Consider the following 19,764-nt stretch of genomic DNA (forward strand, 5'->3'; position numbering starts at 1 on the left):
CACTCGTCCCATCACTTCTAACTTTGTCCCTTTGGTGACCACTGCCATCCAGAGAAGATCCTACGAAACCAAAAACGTTGAATGCCACATCTCTACTCACACTCTCCCAAGTCTTCCCATCTCTTCATGGAAAAACTCCTAAGTTCTTGGCCTTGGCCTTTGAGGCCATCAGTAATGCAGAAACCCACTGTCCCTCTACATTCATCTCCCACCCCTTCCTCTCTCAGTTGTGGATCCAGCCACTGTGACTTCCTCATTCTTCCAAGAATTAGCCTTGCTAATGCTGCTCCTGCCCCTAGGTATTTGCAGACCTGATTTTCCTTGCTCCCTGATCAAATCTCACCTCTTGTCAACATTATCTGAAAGAGCACATGTGCATTCTCACAAACACACTCAAACAGATATGCATGCGCGTGCACACACTTGGCTTAACACACCCTTTGCACTCACAGGGTCCCATTCTAGGACAGCCTCAGACTCAAACGGGCTCCAGGCTTAGTTTAATGCTTTTGGTTTAATGTCACTTTCTGAAAATTCTGAATAATTTCATCACTGAACTTGTGTGTTGCAAGTGAGGTCTAATGGACAATGGAACACATCCATGAGTCAAGGAGATATTCACCGTTTGCACCTTCCCATTCTTGCCACCCATCTGCATCAGTGATAGAATACTGATAGACCCATGGCAGGTAGGAAGCCGGTAAGAGTCAAGGTGAACGCAAGGTCAGCATGTGAAGCCTGTGACCGAGAAAGGAGGGGCACCCAGAGCCCCTAGAGGCCACCCTGGGTGACCAGAACTTTCTCCAAATGCAGGAAGAAGTCAATTGTGTACTAAGAAGCACGATGAGGAAGGAATCCTTCCTATCCTTCCCCGCCCACGTTGCTTCCTTGAGTCAGGCCGCCACTTGCACTGAAAATGATGCTGTGACTTTTCCAGAAAGGGATTCATGGAAAAAGGAAAGGCTTTATGTTTTTTTTTTTTTTTTTTTTTTTTTTTTTTTTTTTTTTTTTTTTTTTTTTTTTTTTAATATTTATTTTCTAGTTCTCGGCAGACACAACATCTTTGTTGGTATGTGGTGCTGAGGATGGAACCCGGGCCGCACGCATGCCAGGCAAGCGCGCTACCGCTTGAGCCACATCCCCAGCCCCGGCTTTATGTTTTAGACCATTTCATAGAAGGTTTTTGTTTCTTTCTTTGTTTCAAATAGAAGACACTGATTTTGTTTTTATGTATGTGGCAACTGAACCCAGGAACAACATCCCCAGTCCTTTTTTAAAATTTTTATTTTTTAATTTTGAGATACTCTGCCTTCAATTTTGTTTTCAAATTTACCTAATCAGCTCCCACAATCACATAGGTCAGTTCCTTAAAAAAAAAAAAAAATCTCTTTATATACATCTTTTTTGTGGTAGGGAGCAGTGTACTAGGGTATTGAACTCAGGGGCTCTCAACCACTGAGCCACATCCCTAGCCCTATTTTGTGTTTTCTCTAGAGACAGGGTCTCACTGAGTTGCTTAGCACCTTGCTTTTGTTGAGGCTGTTTTTGAACTCATGATCCTCCTGCCTCAGCCTCCTGAGCCACTGGGATGACAGGCATGCACCTCTGTAGCCAGCTTGCTGTACATCTTCATGTAGTTCTGTTTCTCTCTGGTTGAACTTTGATGGACATAACTCCCTTTTAGGAAACAAAGTCGCCAGCTCTGATACTTTTCAAATGGGAAAGCAACTTGCTCTTACATTCCCCAGAGAATTGGTTTGTTCACAAGGCATTGGGAGCCAGGGTGGGGGCAGGCAGGAAAGAAGGAGGCAATGGAGGAAGGGCAAGTCTTCTTATGAATCCGGAAGCTTCTGCTTTGCTGTTAATTGATTTCTTTCCAATGGAGGGTGTGAGTTTGGAGGTGCAAAGTGGTGTGCGTGCTTGGGAGGATCCATGTGGATCACTGAGAGTGAGAGCTGAAGGTGATCGGACTCTGCGGGAGAGGAACTAGGGCCCGTGGGTGAGTAAGAGCAAGGAGGGAGCGGTTGGAAAGACACAGACACGTAGGGACCTGGTCCTGAGACTACAAGAGGAATGTGAAACCACGGGTCATCTAGGTCGGACTTCTGCCAGGAAGTAAATTCCTGTAAAGGCCTCTGAAAACAGCACCCTCTCAAGAGGGTGGATGCCCACACTGCCCATAAGTTCTGAGATTGTCTCCTATCATCATTGTCCAACTATTGGACCAAATTCCACAGCCACTTACTCAGCCCCAAGCACACGGAGACTGGAAGTTGTGGGCTGGCACACCTCCTGCCCCCTTGATTACTTGACAGGAGCCAACTAAAAGAAATACATAGTTAAAAGAAAGAAAGGAAAAAAAAAGCTTTAATTGTAGAGAAGACAATAAAGAAGTTCAAATTCCACCTCTGGGTGACATGTTACACAATGTCACCGGCCTCGCTGTTCAGAGCCCGACTTCCCCAGCCATTCAGCATTTGCTCACCTGTGCATCCACCCACCTTTCCCAAACAACTACATGGACCCAGGTATGGTTGCAGGCACAGCTAGAGCAGAAATCAAATGTTAGTCTCTGCATGGAAGGGTTCCTCCTGATGGTGACGGGGAGCCACGTGTCTGGGAGAGTTCTTTAGGATAGCTAATAAGAGAGGCTAAGATAATACATAAAAGTGAAATACAGGAAACGATTTCTTTGAGTTTTTTCACTTCTAATGCTTTTGTCCTTTTTGCCCCCTATGAAAATAGAAAAGTAACAGAAGAAATAAAATGTAGATTACATGATGAATTGTCATGGCTGTAATAAGACATCTTTTATGGCAAATTAACATTGGATGTAACCAGTTTGCTATCATAAGTATTTGGCAGTACAAGGGAAAGAGTTGGAAATATTTCTGACAAGAACATTCTCCTGATCCTTTCCTGTGGGAAACTTCTCTGCCACTCTATGCTGCACTGTGGAATGAGGTTCCCTGCCCCTGGTATTAGGACCCAAAGCATATGTGACACAGGCTGACCATCTGAGTGCCTCATGTCCCTGCCCAAAGGCACTGGTTCAGAGGCAACTCAAGATTGGCCAACCACCGCTGTCCTCCTGGGAGATCAACGTATACACTGAGGGGTGTGAGTCCTGAGCTGCTGACTCTCCTACTCTTCAAATTCAGTCTGAGACTGAGACCACCAAAGGGGAAGCTGAGAAACAGAGAAACCCAGCCAGACACCATTGAGCCCCTGGATCCAGCTGTGTCTGAGTTGGATCCATACATGGGCACACTTAGAATGTGAACCAGTATGTTCCCTTTTTGCTTAGCAAGCTGGAGTTAGGCATATGATCCTTTCAACTAAGAGTCTATCAATATAAACTACTTGTAATGAAAAATAAGCTGTGAAAATAAAATGTAGTCACTATCAAAAAATTGTAAGAGGACTTCATCGACTTTAAACTGTAGAAATGTGAGTTAACCTTATCTTTTTTAAAAAATAAGTGAATCTTTGTACTTATTTGAACAAGTAAAGCCTTAATGATAAAGTACCCAGTAATAATCTCAAGTAGGTAGCATAATCCTCAGGTTATTCATGTCTAAGATAAAGCCCTCAGAGCTGCTGCCTAGGGGAGATGAGTTTCAAGTCCTCCGAGAAGGCCACACAATGTACCTGCAATGACCCCTAATTTAGGTGGCAAGTGCTCTAACTTGGGTTACAAAGACCCAGAAGTGAAACCCAGCTCTGCCAGAGCCACAGGGCCTTGTGTTTCCTGGGCCTCGATTTTCTCTAATCTGTCAACTCTACAATACTACACTATCCCATGTCTAAAATGATATGGCTTGTTCTTTACAGAAACAGTACAGTCAAAATAAGGCAACTTAAAGGAACCCAATTCAGTTGCATTATACAAGAGCAACAAAAGAGGAATGGAATAGGGGAGCTTAAGGAAAGCCACTGCTCCCAAATCAAAGATGCACAGAATCCCATAAAGAAAATGTGTTATTCATTCTTAAAGGGAAGTGAATAATGTTGTAGAAAATTAGAGTGCTGCCCTGGACAAATTAAACAAAGCTCAGCTTTCTGCATTTGGTGCTTTATGTGTGAACCCAAAATAGAGCCTCTAAATCAAACCCCATTATGTGATGGGGTAATCGCCATGCCCTGTATAATTTTACAGTTGGCTCTGCTTCCTACTGCTATTCAGACATTAATCTCCGACAGTTTAGCAGGCGGAGATTTACATATTTTACCAATTCAAATTGGGTGTATCTCACCTTTGTATTGATTCCGTATCCAAAATATAAAGCATCTTTGGAAGTCAAATCCTGCTTCCCTTTTTATAAAATAACTGGAACATTATCCTCACTCAAATTAGACAGAAAGCATTAAAATTTTAATCTTTTGCCCATCATTGCATCTTGAAGGCTGACTATAATGGTCAGTTGTAACTTGCAAATTACTGATTCAGTAATGCCCCTCATCAAGCTCCAAAAATATTGCAAATGCTCTTCGGAAGAGAACCACAAGGAACAAGTGGGTGAATCACATTAATGAAAAACTTCAGCACCCCCGAAAAATGTTAATTTGTACAAGTGCACAAAAATCAGTAGGGCTTTGACATTCCACTTATTACTACATTTGATTTTATTACTTAGGGGGTATGCAAGAATTAATGAATCTCACTTGTGCTTTTCTTACATTTTATACCAATTATTTTGTAGAAGGTATGTTCAGGCCCCAAATATGAGAAAAGGAACAATGGTGATACTCTTTTGGGAGGGACCTTTAAGAAGATATTTAGCTTATGTTTTAAAACTTAAATTCTTAGATTTTTACTTTTAAATGTTTGTTCTAGTGTTTTCAGAAAATAGCATAAAAGGAAAAAATGTTAAACAGAAAACAGTTTGCATATAACAAACTCATTTTGAGTGAATAAAAGAACATTTGGCTATTAAATTCAGCTTTTATTTGAACATTTTTAATGCAAAGGGGTTTGTTTATGTATTTGTTTTTATTCTTTTTAAAAGTAAAGCAGGGTTGGATGATTTCCTAAAATCTAGGACGCATACACAAAACTGAACCACTTGATTTCAAGAATTAATTTTTAATGTAGTTTATCAACCCAGTAGTTACAGAGAAAAAAGACCAACATGAATTTGCCAGTTACCATCTTGCTGCAAATCATTCTAGTTAACTGGCTTATTCAAAAAAATTTCAAGACCTACATATAAACTCTATGACTATAGATTGTCTATATCTATTAAAAAGATAGTTATGGATAAACTAAGTGAAAATATTCACATTCACATACCAACATTTTTTTCCATGCAGTTTTTATTATGGAGGCTTTTTTCTTTTTCAACATCACAGATTCTCTCAAGAGATCACATGGGAGAGGCACAAAAATATCTTCATGCCAGTCCAAGAAACACGGGAAAACCCTAGGGCATGTGGAGGGCTCATTCACTCAGGAGTGAGCATGTATGTTAAGTATATGTCTATCAAAATATAAATTAGCATATGTACTTTAAATAAATAAGCACATATAATAAATAGCCATATGTATATATACTTACAAGCATATATATTTAAATAAGCATAAATAAATAAGCATATACATATTTTTTCACCAACACACATTTAATTATAGTTGTATATACATAACCTCTCTCTTGTTCACATAGGATATATTCCAAGAAACCTTGTGGATGCTTGAAACTGCAGATAGTACTGAATCCTGTACATACTGAGCTTTTTCTGTATATACATGCCTATGATAAAGTTTAATTGATAGATTAGGAAGAGGAAGAGATTAACAATAATAACTAATAATAAGAGCCAGTCATGGTGGTGCACACCTGTAACCCCAATGACTAAGGAGGCTGAGGCAGGAAGATGGCAAGTTCAAGGCCAACCTTAGGAATTTAGCAAGCCCCTGTCTCAAAACAAAAAGCTGAAAAGTGCTGGGGGAACAGCTCAGTGGTAGAGTACTCCTGGGTTCCGTCCCTAACACCACGAAACAAACAAAACAAAAACTAGCAACAAAGCAAGACAGGTACAACAATACACTGTAATAAATGGTATATGAATGTTGTCTCTCTCAAAATATTTTATTGTGCTTTTCACCTTTGCACTTAAAGGAAGCATTTTATGGCGTCCCTTCAGAATTTCTGAGTTGCTAACATTACTTCCCTCCCTCCCTCCCTTCCTTCCTTCCTTCCTTTCTGTGGATTGAACCCAGGGGTCCTCTACTACTGAGCTACACCTCCATCTCCAACCCCCTCTTTTTAAAAATTATTTTTCTATGCTGAGATGGGGGTTCACTAAACTGCCAAGGTTGGCTTCAAACTTGAGATCCTCCTGCCTCAGTCTCTCACGTAGCTGGGATGAAAGGCATGCCCGGGTTAGCATCACTACTCTTGCACTTTGGGACCATTGCTTATAAAACAAGAGCACTGTGATACTGCAATAGTCCAGTTGATAATTGTAATGACTTCTAAGTGAATAATGAGCAGGTAGCAAATGCAGCATGGATACACAGGAAGATGAATTATTCATTTCCTGGTGGGACAGAATAGGACAGCACCAAAGTTCATCATGCTACTCAGAATGAAGCATAATTTAAGATATTAATTGTTGATTTCTTAAATTTTCCACTTAATACTTTTGGACTGTTGTTGCCTGTGGGTAACTGACACTGCAGAGAGTGAAACCACAATAAGGGGAGACTACTATGTGTAAATGTGTACTACTATGTCTCTGGGTGTCTATGTGTGTATGTTTCAGATTAGAAACAAAAATAAATAAATATGCAGCTTCTATAGCTTAAGTAGTTTCTGTTATCTTTTTTTCTATTTGTAAACTATTTTTCTATTTGTAAACAGTATTTTTCTACTTTTCTAATTGGGAACAGTTAAATGATCTATTGTTAAATATGGGTTGCAAGCTATCAGTTCGAAGGTATATCTGGACTATAGGTATGTTTTATTTGATTCACAGATTGCTTTATGATTAAAATGTGGGTAGTATTAAAAAGTGCGATATATATTATTAAAAATCTGCATTTCCACTTATCTTGAAAAATCAGAAGTGCAAAATTAACCTGCATTTCTCAAGGCAACAATCATCTCCTACTGATTGTTTAAATTATCCCTACTGACCTGAGGCTTTCTTCAGCCATAGATCATAGTCTCCTTTTGCCCAAAAAGCAAGTTCTCTCTTCTATAATAACTGCCAGTGGCTTTTTTTTTTTAGTAGTCATATCATATCTTTCCAAATTTACTACTATTGATTATTTGGTTGACCCTCATAGGCAAGCAAATTTGCAATTCCTGATGTAAAACAACAAAGGCTACAAGCACAGAACAAAAACTTTACCCACTGAAGAGGCAGAAAAATTAAGTACAGCTGAATTAAATCATGCTAATATTTAAATTATAAAAATTCAACCCAGAGAGTGTAAGTAAGGGAATGACAGACAAGAGCAATAACATCAATAGGTGAACACGTCTGTCCCTCCACTCAATGACTATGGGACTGGAAGAAACGCTGAAGAATTTCCTCTTCGTCACTGATTCCTACTTGCCCCTGGTGGTATATCTTGTGGCACTGAATATAATTTAACTGCTAAAGATCAGTAGGTTTTTCTTCTGCTTTTAAGGAATATGCATTACTAGAAACCAGAGTGACCCTCACTTAAAACAAGAAAACTTAGGCAATGACAGTTTGTGAGGCCCTGGGTGTCAGGCAACAAGGCCAGCAGTCCATGAGAGACATAAAACAAATGATGTAAGCCATTCAACTGCCCAGCTCACTGCCTTGAAAGAGTCTGAAGGCCACTGTGCAGGGAGGAGACACAAAGGCAGGGCCCAGCAGACTCCTGAGCTCAGAGGACAGAGATGAAAGCAGGGAGACAAAGAGGGGCACTTCACAGAGAGAGGATTCTGTGAACCTCCAGAGGGTCCTCTTAAATATTCATCTGAGTACTGATCAGCATATGAATGAAAGGAAACCAACCAAGGCTGGAAAAGAACCTCTGGGAAGGATTAGAGATCAGAGTCCTGTTGCTCTCCAGGCCTGCTCACACCAGCCAGGCTGCAGACACTCAGCTGTCAGGCCCTTGAGTAGCATCCTCAGGAGCATCTAGGCTCTCAGGTGAGGAGCCATTAGCACCAGACCACATGCTACTCTGGCCCCACCCTTCAAATCTGGGAAGGAAGATTCTGGAAAAGGATCAAATTGTTTCCAAGTAATCAACAGGATACAGTGACAATACAAACTTGAAGGATGATCATAGGAATACAAAAATATCCTACACTCAGCAAGGTAAAATTCAACATGTCTCACATTCATTAAAAAGAATTAATGGGCATGCAAAACGGCAAGAAAATAAAAGTTATAATGAGGAGATAAGCCAATTAGTGGAAACCTACCTGAATCGACACAGGTGTTATAAATGAGCTGGCAGTGACGTGAGTCCTGTATTCTTTGTGTTCAATACTGCTCTGGAGGTTTTAGTCAGAGCAAAAAGACAAGCAAAAGAAAGAAAAGGCTCCATATTGGAAGGCAAAGGTACAACTGTCTGTGTTTACAATGTAATCATCTAAGATTCCCCACTAACCCAACATAGGTTAATGAAAAGCTACTAGAGCTAATACATGAGGGCAGCAAGGTCGAAGGACATGAGATCAATACATAGAACTCCATTGTTTTTAAGACTCCAGCAATGAAGGTATATGTCCATGAAAGAGTTTCTCACCAATGTTCATCGCAGCTCTATGTTTTCAACAGCCACAAACATTGAAATAAGTTGAATGCTCCTTGTCAGACAGATGGATAGACAAACTGTGGTATGTCCTTTCAAGGGAACACCATGGATCAAAACAGAAAGGAATAAGCTCCCGTTACGTACTACAACATGGATGAATCATCAGTAATCACCCTAAGAGCACAAGCACAAAAAGAGACATATTGCAGAACCCCACTTATATAAAGCTCTAAGAAATATAAACTGATGTACAGTGACCAAAAGTGGATCAGTCATGGCCTAGAAACAGGGGATGCAGGGAGGAGCTCCAACAACACAAAGCAGACTCCATGGTGATGGTTTCATAAATGAATGCAAATATGCAAAACAATCAAACTGTACTTTGAAAGTGCAGGGTCTGCCTTAGCAAAGTTATTTTTCAGAGGAAAAACCAATTTCATATCGCCCTTTGATCCAATCAAACTGCTTCATGTGGTGCTCCATGCTATAGGAAAACATGACTGAGCTGAACAGGGTAAGAAACAAATCCTGATCTCTGGAAGGATCCTAAAGAACTTCCCAAGTAAGATTTTGATTGTAGGGATTTTGTCCTTCTAGGCTGACTTTAGAATCCATTGCTGACATTTTATACTCATTAATAGTCAGTGTCCTTCTGCGTGGATAAATGGTGGAGTTTAAGTCTGGGGCAAGGAAAGCACAAGATGAAACTAGAACATCTTGTTGAGTCATAAAGTAAGAATGTGCTCATAAAATGATGGGGACATGCCAAATGAACACTGGCAGCCACCTGAAGGAGCACTCAGTGGCCAACATTGTACAATCTGAGGGACAATTAATTATGGATCACAGCCCATGAACAGGTTGATGAGCAAATTTGATATGATGGAGGAAAGAAAGGAAAAGGAAAGAAGAAAGACTTCTTATAGAACAATCACACTTAATAAATATGGAACTCAGAAAGCTAAAGTCACCATTAACACCAGAATATTGTGTTTTATTTTGTGAATCACTGTTTAAGGCTATAATTACTAAACAAAATAGGATGAAGATCAAGATATTTGTATTTTTTCAAAGACTCTTTCCAGAAGATATTTATTTTATAAAGAGAAATACAGAAACCCAATCAAAATCTGTGAGACATGACCTAACCAAGTGACCAAAGCCACCATCACCAACAATGACACTCTCTCTCTCTAGACACTGTACACCAAGAAGGGCACAGCACCACTTCTGTAGAGTCCTTGCCAAAAGTGAATAATCTGAACTTCATCATTAAAACACACGGACAAACCCAAATTGAGAGGTAAAGAATAATAGTCCAGGACCCTCCAAATGTTAAGGTCACAAAAAGGAGAGAATAACAGAACTGATCACAATAAGACACTAAGGAGACATGACAACCAAATACCATATTTGTCATCTATACCAGAGAAATGGCTTAGTGGGACAACTGACAAAATTTGAAAAATGACTGAAAATTATGTAATAGTATTTTGCCAATATCACTTTCCTGGGTTTTGTTACTGTATTATGATTGCTATTATACTATTATATTATTATTGCTATTATAAAATGTTATCATTTGAAGAAGCTTGGGAATTCTCTGTACTGCTTTTGACATTTAAAAATGTAAAGTATTTTCAAAATGAAAAGTTGAAAAAATGAAAATAGTTCTTGACTTTCTGAGTTTTTATTTAGATTATTGATAAGTATCACTTGTATGTTTTCAACCAATATTTTAAGGCTAATTTTGCATTTGAGTCATGCTCATATTTTAGCATCGTAAAGATATTATTCTACTGAAGCTTATTATACTAGTTTTTTACAAGAAATCTTCCATACTTCTTATTTTTGACCCTCTGTAATACATCTTTTCTTTCTGACACCCTTCAAGATTTTTTGTTTTTAGATTTCAACTGTTTAAACACTATATGAGTATAACTGTATGACTTTTTCAGTACTTTTTCTCTTTAGTGTTCTCGGAGCCTCTTGGATCTGTAGGTCTGTAATTTTATCTTTCATTATTTTTGGAAATTTTCCAACAATTTTCAATATTTCTTCTATCCTATTCTCTTTCTTCTCCTTCTAGGATTCTAATTACATATCTGTTATCCTACTTAATGCTCTCCCAAAGATCTATTTATATATATTTTATCATTGTGCTTCAGTTTGGGTAACTTTTATGGGTCTATACTCAGGTTCACCTACTTTTCCTTTGACTGTTAAATCTACTAATGAGCTCTTTAAATGCCTTCTTCATCTCTCCTACCTTGTTGGCATTGCTCCTATTGTTCATGTTTTCTATAACAGTTACATTTGACTGTTTCTTATAGTTTCTTTTTGTTGAAATCCCCCTATGTCCATATGTGCAGGCATGCACTCCACTGTTTCTACTAGAACAGTTTATACACTAATCAAAATTACTTTAAATTCCATATCTGAGGCACCTGCAAGTTTGATTATATTAACAGATATTCTTATCTTCAAAATGGGTATTTTTTCTTCTCTCTCTCTCTCTCTCTCTCTCTCTCTCTCTCTCTGTATGTGTGTGTGTGTGTGTGTGTGTGTGTGTGAGAGAGAGAGAGAGAGAGAGAGAGAGAGAGAGAGAGAGAGAGAGAGAGAGATTTTAATTGAATGGTGGACATCAGGCATAATACATCTGGGGTGACCAGCACTTTTACATGAAAATGACCACATCTCTTCTGCTCAGGATAATTGCCGTGGGGTGTCAAGGAAACCTAGTCGGATTAGGCTGATCTGGGGCTATGGTTCCTCTAGATGAACCTGTCCTTGAGAGGTTAATACCACTCCAATATTGCCCAATATTCCTGGTGTCTCCGTATTCCAGGTCTGCCCTCACACCTCTACGCTGTGACGCACAGAGGGTCTCTCCCCTTGCTCTTGCCTTCTCCACAAAGATTGACTGTGATTGTTTGATACTAGGGGCCTTTCACCCTGGGGCAGGGGAGGGTTCTCCTGGTCCATCTCAGCCTCTGGCAGGTTGCATCCTTTAGTCCTAGGATGGGCCTTTCTCAGTGACCCTGACTTGGCACCAGGTGGAGAAGACCTCTAAAGGTCTGGCCCAGGGTGTTTTCCTGCCATTGCCCCAGGTGTAGAGGACTTGTTTTCTTTTCCTTGCACAAATGGCAGTGGGTCTGTACCTAACACCCAGAGAGCAACAGAACCTGGTCACTTGACCCCAGCTGTAAAGTCTCCTGTTGCTTTGGGAGAGAAGAATCCAGGAGGAGCTTTGTGTGTGGTGACCACCCTCCTCTAAGCCTGCACTAATATCTAGAGTCCTGGTTCCCAGTCTCTCTTCCCAGTTGTGGTGTATTGGGAAAAGCCTATGAGTTGGTGAAAACTCTCTTTGGGTATCCAGCTACAAGCTGCTCTACCCTCCCAGGTTACCCCACAATTGACCTTTGAAATAATTTTAGCTGAATCTTTCTAATCCTCTTGGATTATGGACCATGGTGCCCCCATGTTCTATATGTTGCAGGCTACAGCAATAGAGTATGATCCCCAGCTCTTTACTGTGTCTAAGAGAAGGTATAATTCCATGAATTATCTGGCTTTTTCTTGGTAAGATGAAGATGATGCTTTGTCTAGTCTTCTACAACCTAGACAGAAGCCAATAGTAAAACTTATATTTTTAATCAGCAAAAAAACAAGTGCATTGAGGAATGCTTTGTCCTTAAGACACAAATAAAATGTCCACTTGAACATCACCTACAATTTCCTAACCTCACCTTTTTCCAACTCAGATATTTACGTCTTCGTGGATGCTGACCACTGTCTGGGTGTGGTGAGCTTCCTGTCTGCCTTCACAGACACCTTTCTTGATGTACACATTGCTCCCAGCTTCTCTGGCAAGTAAATGGAGAATATGAACCCCTCAACTCTCCAGGAAGAACCCAGAGTCACAGAATGCTAAGAACAAAAGCAACCTTCCAGACAACTTCCAACTCCCTCATTGCACAGATGGGGATGCTAGAGCCCAGAGAAGGGAGGAGGTAAATCTGAGGTCACCCAGGGATAAGACTTTCCCGGACAACTGGAGCCAGAACCCCAGGCATTGGATGACTGGCACTCCATCCTGGGTCACTTCTGCTACCTGTCCAGAGCTGTCATGGTAGCTGCCACCTCACCCTTTAGAACTGCATGATGCACCTGATTTTGTAACAAACAGCATGATCTCATAATTAAATGGAAGGCTTTACCACCAGAAATTGCTAGGTTCACTCCTCTGTCAAAATATTTGACCTGTGTCAAGTTGTGTATACTCTAAGTTCCACCTGTCTCATCACAAAACAAGGGCAGCAGTACTCTTCCCGGAAAGTTGGCATACATGTGTGTGTGCTTGTGTGTGTGCACATGCGTGTGTGTGAACTCCACCTACATTTCCAATAACACTCTGAGGAAAGTACGGCAGACCCATTTTCAGGCATTCTGATTTCACAGACCAGATTCTCTTGACATCCTGAAGCACTTCCCCGTCTAAATACCGAGAAAAATAACTGGCACACGTGAATGCACCCAGAAGTCCGTCTTCTTTTCCCCTCTCCCTTTTCTGCCACTTAAATCTGGACAAACACTGAAAAATGCAGCAAACACACCAAAGCGTTAACAGTAGCTATGTCCCTGTTGTTGAATTGCATGTAATGTTTTTCTCCTTTTTTTTTTGCTTGCTTTCCTTTTGCTAATTTGTATTTTCTACCACTTAGAAAGTCAATGTCTATTAATTTCATGCAAAGTTTGACCTAAGTTATTTGAAACCAAGTAAATGGAGTAAATGCCTACCCAAGGCACTCTCTTTTGCACGCATGCTCCACAAAACACAAGGCAGTCTCTGAAGACCTGAGCAAAGCAAGCACACAGTGAGAAAAAACCCTTGAGTTCTTCTCTTGCTCCAGAGGAATAAGTGAGGACGTGAGGCAGAGAATAAAAACAAAACAGAGTAAGAGAATGGAAAAAGACAAAACAACGCAGATTTAGAAACCATACCAAATATTATGATTTAAGATTCCAAGGACTTTCTCATATGTCTCCAAAGGACTTCATTTAGGTCCCCAAGGACAGCCCCAAGGGCACCTTTGTGGTTGTGATTTGAAATGCTTGGCTCGACAGTGCCTACGAACACTCTGCTCGATAGGACAGAACACATATGTGTCTATGTTATAAACACACGTACATCTATATCCACACATACATTGGGTTTTGTTTTTATTTCATTTTTGCTCGACAAAATTCCTGTGCAAGACTATGTTTTGGTTAATGCAAGGAATGAACATCATCTTGGCAGGTTGAAAGGAAACTAAAAATAATTTTGTCCTCAGGCTTCCAACACTTGGGAAGGTGATGTGCCCAAGCTCTGGTGTGCCAGGGCCACCTCAGTAAGAGCTCACTGGAGAAACCTGTGCTGCAAAGTCACCAACAGAGGACAGAATGCATTCGTGACACAGGATACCTTCAGGAGAGTTTAAAACCAAGGAGTAAAAGTTGTCCACGCTGGGGACACAGCAACTCTAATATCTTGCTGATTGTCCTATCGTTTAGCATCCCCTCTAGGAAGACTCTTCTGAAATCTCTCACCTTCTTCTGCAACTAGAACTAACCCCTCCCTCCACCTCATGGCTGAATCATTCCTTATACAATACTTCGTATTTGCATAGCTCCTGGGACACCTAAATGCATTGTTTATATACTGTCTCTTCTTCACATCCCTTCAGCCTCACAAGGTGTCTGGCACACACTAGTCAGTAAAGGAAACTTTAATGAATCAGTGAATGAATACATGAGTGAGCATAAGCAACACCTTTGGAATTTAAGAAGAATATTTTCAAACTGTTACATAGTGACTATTCTCTTCTCACCTCCTTCCCTTTACTCCTTGACTGCTCTACTCCTTTCTGAAGACCATCTTAGCAATGAGTCTGGTCTGAACCCACAGCCAAATATCCAAATTCACTACAGGTTGCTGACAGCTCTCAGCCAAGGGGACCATGACCAATGGCCACACTTGGGTCCACTGAAATCACAAGAATTTCCTTGGCTATAAAGCGTTCTGCACTTGCTACCTGACATACAGCAACAGGCAGGTGATTAGGATGTGCCATGCCACCCTCTATGCTGGTCTCCACAAACCACAATGACAGTCAGGGCTCTTTCCACTGGCATGACCCAGAGAGCAAACCATCTCAGTGAGGAAAGTGAGCCCCTGTTCAGGAACAGTCAAAAGGCCCTAGGATCCGTAGAAGCACCTCTCTACCCTCCTTTCAATGGTTTAAGGGTGCAGTGCAGAGAGAATCCACACGTGAATATAAAATATTATATAAATGCAACATGCATTTAAAAAGCAGGAGGAAGAGGGGGGCCCACTCTTTGGAAAAGTCTTTGGCACAAAGGAAGGAAAGGAGGGAGGGAGGAAGAAGTACTAGTTTCCTAGAGCTGCTGTCATGGAGTATCAAAACCCGGGTGGTTTGCCTCATGGTTCTAGGGGCCAGAGGTGGGACATCAAGCGTCAGCAGAGCCACGCTGTCCCAGATGGCTCTAGGGGAGAAGCCTTGCTCACCCCCTCTAGCTTCTGGTGTCTACTTGTCTTCTTGGCGCTCCTTGGCTCACAGCCTCCTCACTGCAAACACTCAGTTGTTGTCTCAGTGTGTTGCATGTCTTCTTCCCGCCGGGTTCGTCTGGATCTGTGTTCAAGTTTCCTTTTTTGTAAGTACAGCAGTCATATGGGATAAGGACCCACCCTAATGGCCTCTTTTTTAACATGAGTCCCTCTTTAACAATTCTAACTCCAAATATATGAAATTCAGTTGCAGTGGAGAGACTAACACGATCAGACTAACACGATCAGTGGGATGGGAGACTAACACGATTCAGCCCCTACCAGGCAAGGAGGGTGCTCACCAGGTGGACTCTCCATGGTCACAAGCACACCGGAGCACAGGCATCTCACTAGCTACTGCCAGCCAATATTACTTGTTTTTGCTACACCTGAACCCAACATCTCAGGACTAAATACCGATGGAAGTGGGCAGGCGCTGGCCTGGGCTGTCTGAAGTCTGTGGACTTGAACTTGACTGTAGGCTGCACAGTCACAAAAATGTCCATGGTTCAATAAGCAGCCCAGACCACTAATCAGCAAGAACTCTGCCTTGTGGTTAATGGGTTTACTTTCTAAGAGAGTTCATGAGTGCAAACAGCAGTTGACACTTGTCAGGTTTCATTATAAGGCAGCTTGCATTTTCCTTGTTCTGATCTCTCACGAACTGACACACACACAAAAAAGAACACACCTCTTAAATCCCAGCGCTGGTTTATTCAACCATTTATTCATTAATCCTCATGTTTAGCGAGTCAGGCACTCTGCAGGGCACACGGATTTCATGGAGCTAAATCTCAATCAGAGATTCTGACTTTGAGAATACTAGAGTTCCCCTATTTTTAAACGAAGCTCATTTGTCTGCTTTCTTCAGACTGTTTTAATTTCAAACTGCAAAGGAAGTCTCTAGGCGACTCTATAGATGCCCTGGTCTTGGCTCTCTGGATTCCCCACACCTGTGTGCCCCAAGATTCATTCCAAAATCACAGAAGGCAGGTGCCGTGGATGGAAGAGCCTCAGAACCCTCAGGGAGTGTGTGAGGACTTTACAGCACAAATACCGAACCCCAGCCCTACAGGAGATTCAACTAGGAGCTACAGGGGCTGGTTTTGTTTATGTGTCTGAGAATTTCCCTGCAGGATTGCGCCCCACTCACTTTCCTTGGCAGCTGGCTTGAGAGTGCCCCCCATTGGCTTTTTCCGCTCCCCTGCTCCACATCCCTGCTCTCCACCAGTGTTTCCTGCTCTACACAAACAGCTACTTGCACTCAATTCCTCACTCTTCAGGGTCCATCTCTGGAAAACCCCAAATCTAAGATAAAATCTAACCGTCCCTTCATCCATTTTAATTCAACACAGCAAGCACTGACTATGGGCATTCCACAGGTGCCACGGAACATGGACCCAGCATCTCATGGTCAGGCAAGGTCACAATAGGGAGGTCACAGCCAGCTGAAACACACAGCATGCATATAAGAAGCAGATGATCGATCAAGGGTGACTTTTAGAATTATGTTGGGAGAAGCTTTCAGAAAAGAAGACAGCAGATCTGGCCTGGAAGTTAAGCAGTGTTTCTCAAACTTTCATACATTCTTTGTTCTCCTTGGAGAGCCTACTGAGGCCTTTACCTCCACCCATGAAATTTTAATACACAGATAAACTGTCCATCTGTGTTCTCTAGTATAGATTTTCCTGTTGAAATTTCCAAGTTTTTATATTTGCAGCCCCTGCCCGGACTACACAAGAATGAATTTTTGCTGTAGTTGAAAATGCATAAGAAAAAAAAAAGTGAGCTATACATTGGAGAAGCACTGTATGAACTGTCCAGGGTGTGAATGTGAACAGCTCATAGGGGCAAAGGCAAACGGCCCAGTGTGCTCTATGGCTGATTTAGATGTCTGCAAGAGAAAGTGTCTATGTGCCTTCTGGTTCAGCCCTGAAGACACCGACAGCTTCTGCTTGCTGTCTCTTGGCGCTCTCAGTGGTGGAATCCCAGGGAAGCTGTTAGGAAGCTCAAAGAGCCCCAAGGAGATGCAGAATGCCACTCTGCTCACTTCCTTGCTGACATCCAGCACCAACTTGCCAACTGGAATCAGTCATCTCAAAGCAGATTCTTAATGCCAACTGAGCTGCCCCCCAGCCCCACAAAGATCTGTCCAAACTGCAGATTTGTGAACAGAATAAATGACTGCTGTTTAGAGCCCTTGTCCTGAGGGTGATTTGTGACACAGCAATAAATAACTGGAACACAATGCTCATGGAACCCACTCAAAGCTACCAAATCACACAGCAGTCCTCTCCACCTTCCGACTGTGCTCCACAGCAAGAAACTAGAGCAAACTTTGGGTAAACAAGGAGTTCTTAAGTGGCTAAGTCATTAAGTAAGGTCTTGGGGGTCCTATTTTTTATTGTTAAATGTAATTTTTCAAGCAAAGTTGTACTTGTTTTTGAGTCAATGCTCTTGTAAATAAAAACTATCACAAAATTTCCATGAAAGCATCATTGCATTTGCAAGAAACAAGAAAACACTTAAAATATGTTTAAATAATAAATAAAATAAACAGCCCCCAAAAGAGTAGTTCAGAAAAGAACTGAGTCAAGTGAAAATATTTTCAAGTGCATATGTCAGGCAAACTGCCCCACCCAGCCAGAAGGCCAACATCCCAAGGGCTGAGAGGAGGAAGCAATGCTCACACACATCGCCCTGGCCACACCAATCCTGTTTGGAAGACCAGTGGTTTAAAACAAAATATCTTTTCTCTAAAAACAAACAAGAAATTTGCTTATCATTGCTCTGTTCTCCACATTCAATCAGATATTGACCTCAAACACAGGTCACCTAAAACTGTGAATCAGAATTATAAGAAAAAATATCTTCCTAAAAACCTTTGCTGTATTTGCAGCCACAAAGGTAGGTGTGAGAAAGTTGGATGCAACTTCTCCCATAAAATCCCCTAGGGGTTCCAATAGGATTTTCAAATTTTATCATTTGTTACCATGGATTTCACCATCTTGATACCTCCTGCCTTCCACCCTGTGCCTCAAGTATAATCCAGCCTTCCTGCACTTATTCCAAAAGTAACATCTATCAAAGCAACAAATTCAAAACAGGTGCATAGTTAGCATATAAATTTAGAACAACTTTATATTTCCTTAGTTGCATTCAACATGCTCATAAAATCTGGATTTCTGCAGTTGAGTCCAAAGTTCCTACAACCTTTAAAAAAAAACAGCAATTAGCAAATTAAATTACCAACAAGAAAGATAAAGAAACTTGACTCCCCACCAGTGAATGGGCTCAGTAAACAACCTCAAGTCCACAGCCCAGCATACATTAATTGGTTCCATTTGCCTGGGCTCACAGTCACACACCCCGCTGACTTTTCCCTGGGGGCGTATGATTTCCAATTCTTGGATTCAGCACACATTCCCAGTACGATTTGCACTGTATGTTATTTCTATTAGGTAACCAAGTCCCCAAATTCAAAAGCCCACTTTCTGGCAAGTTTCAGAGACTCTAGTTGACACCAATAGTGCCGAAGACACTTAATAACAGTCAATCTTTTCCTATAACATAGTCCACAGATTAGTCATGCCTAATTTCAACAGTTCTCAGTGGATGTCTACAACTACTATGCCATCTGCTGCTATTAGTGTCTTATTCAACCCTACTCTCAAGAAGAGAACTGCAGGGCACGAGCCCTAAGCCCCTGAATATTCCATTCATGTGAGAAGCATTTTCATGTGCTTTCTCCTTAATCATGCAATTCACAGAAGAAAGCAAAAATATCTACCACCAGCCAGAAAGAACCCAGTAGTACAGAACAATTGGTTAAAAATGAATTTAAGAGGGTGTGCATACACAACTGTTCACTTCAGGTTGCCTGGGTTTGAATCCTGGTTCACATCTTACTAGATAACATGAACTTGGGAGTCTGCTTCACCTCCCAAGTGCCAGTTGCCCAGCAAGACAGTATCTAAACTTCACAAGGCTGCAAAAGAATCAAGTGGGTAAAATAAACAGAGCAGGTAGTCAGGCCCTGAGATGGGGCAAGAACTCCGGAACCAGCAGTAAGTATACGGCTATGTAGTGGACGGTATTCATCAGTAAGACAGTTAGTGCTATTTTTCCATTTTTATTTCTTTGGTTTTGTCTTTTTCTTGGGAGAAAAGGGGAGCTTTTCTTGTCCTCTTAATTCCTTTTCTTCCCCTGGTTTAGCATTTCTTCTTTTCATCTCTCTCATCTCACTGAGTGTCGCATTTCATGAGTGACCCACTTATTAATGGGCAAATTGTGCTGATGGCTTTTATTGATTGTGATAAGGAAAACTTGGTGTGAAAAGATGTTGATCAGGAGGCCAGCAGGAGCCACTCCCCAGCTGAGCCTCTGAGGCTGCCCCATCCTTCTC

At 41.3% G+C, this 19,764-nt stretch overlaps 1 protein-coding gene across 1 annotated transcript in view; it reads right to left on the bottom strand.

Moving 5' to 3' along the window:
- Nucleotides 1–19,764, bottom strand: part of Pid1 (phosphotyrosine interaction domain containing 1) — a 221,855-nt gene that overhangs the window by 119,336 nt on the left and 82,755 nt on the right. The window lies entirely within an intron of this gene.

This window comes from Urocitellus parryii, chromosome 1, assembly GCF_045843805.1.
Source record: "Urocitellus parryii isolate mUroPar1 chromosome 1, mUroPar1.hap1, whole genome shotgun sequence".
Lineage (NCBI taxonomy): Eukaryota > Metazoa > Chordata > Mammalia > Rodentia > Sciuridae > Urocitellus > Urocitellus parryii.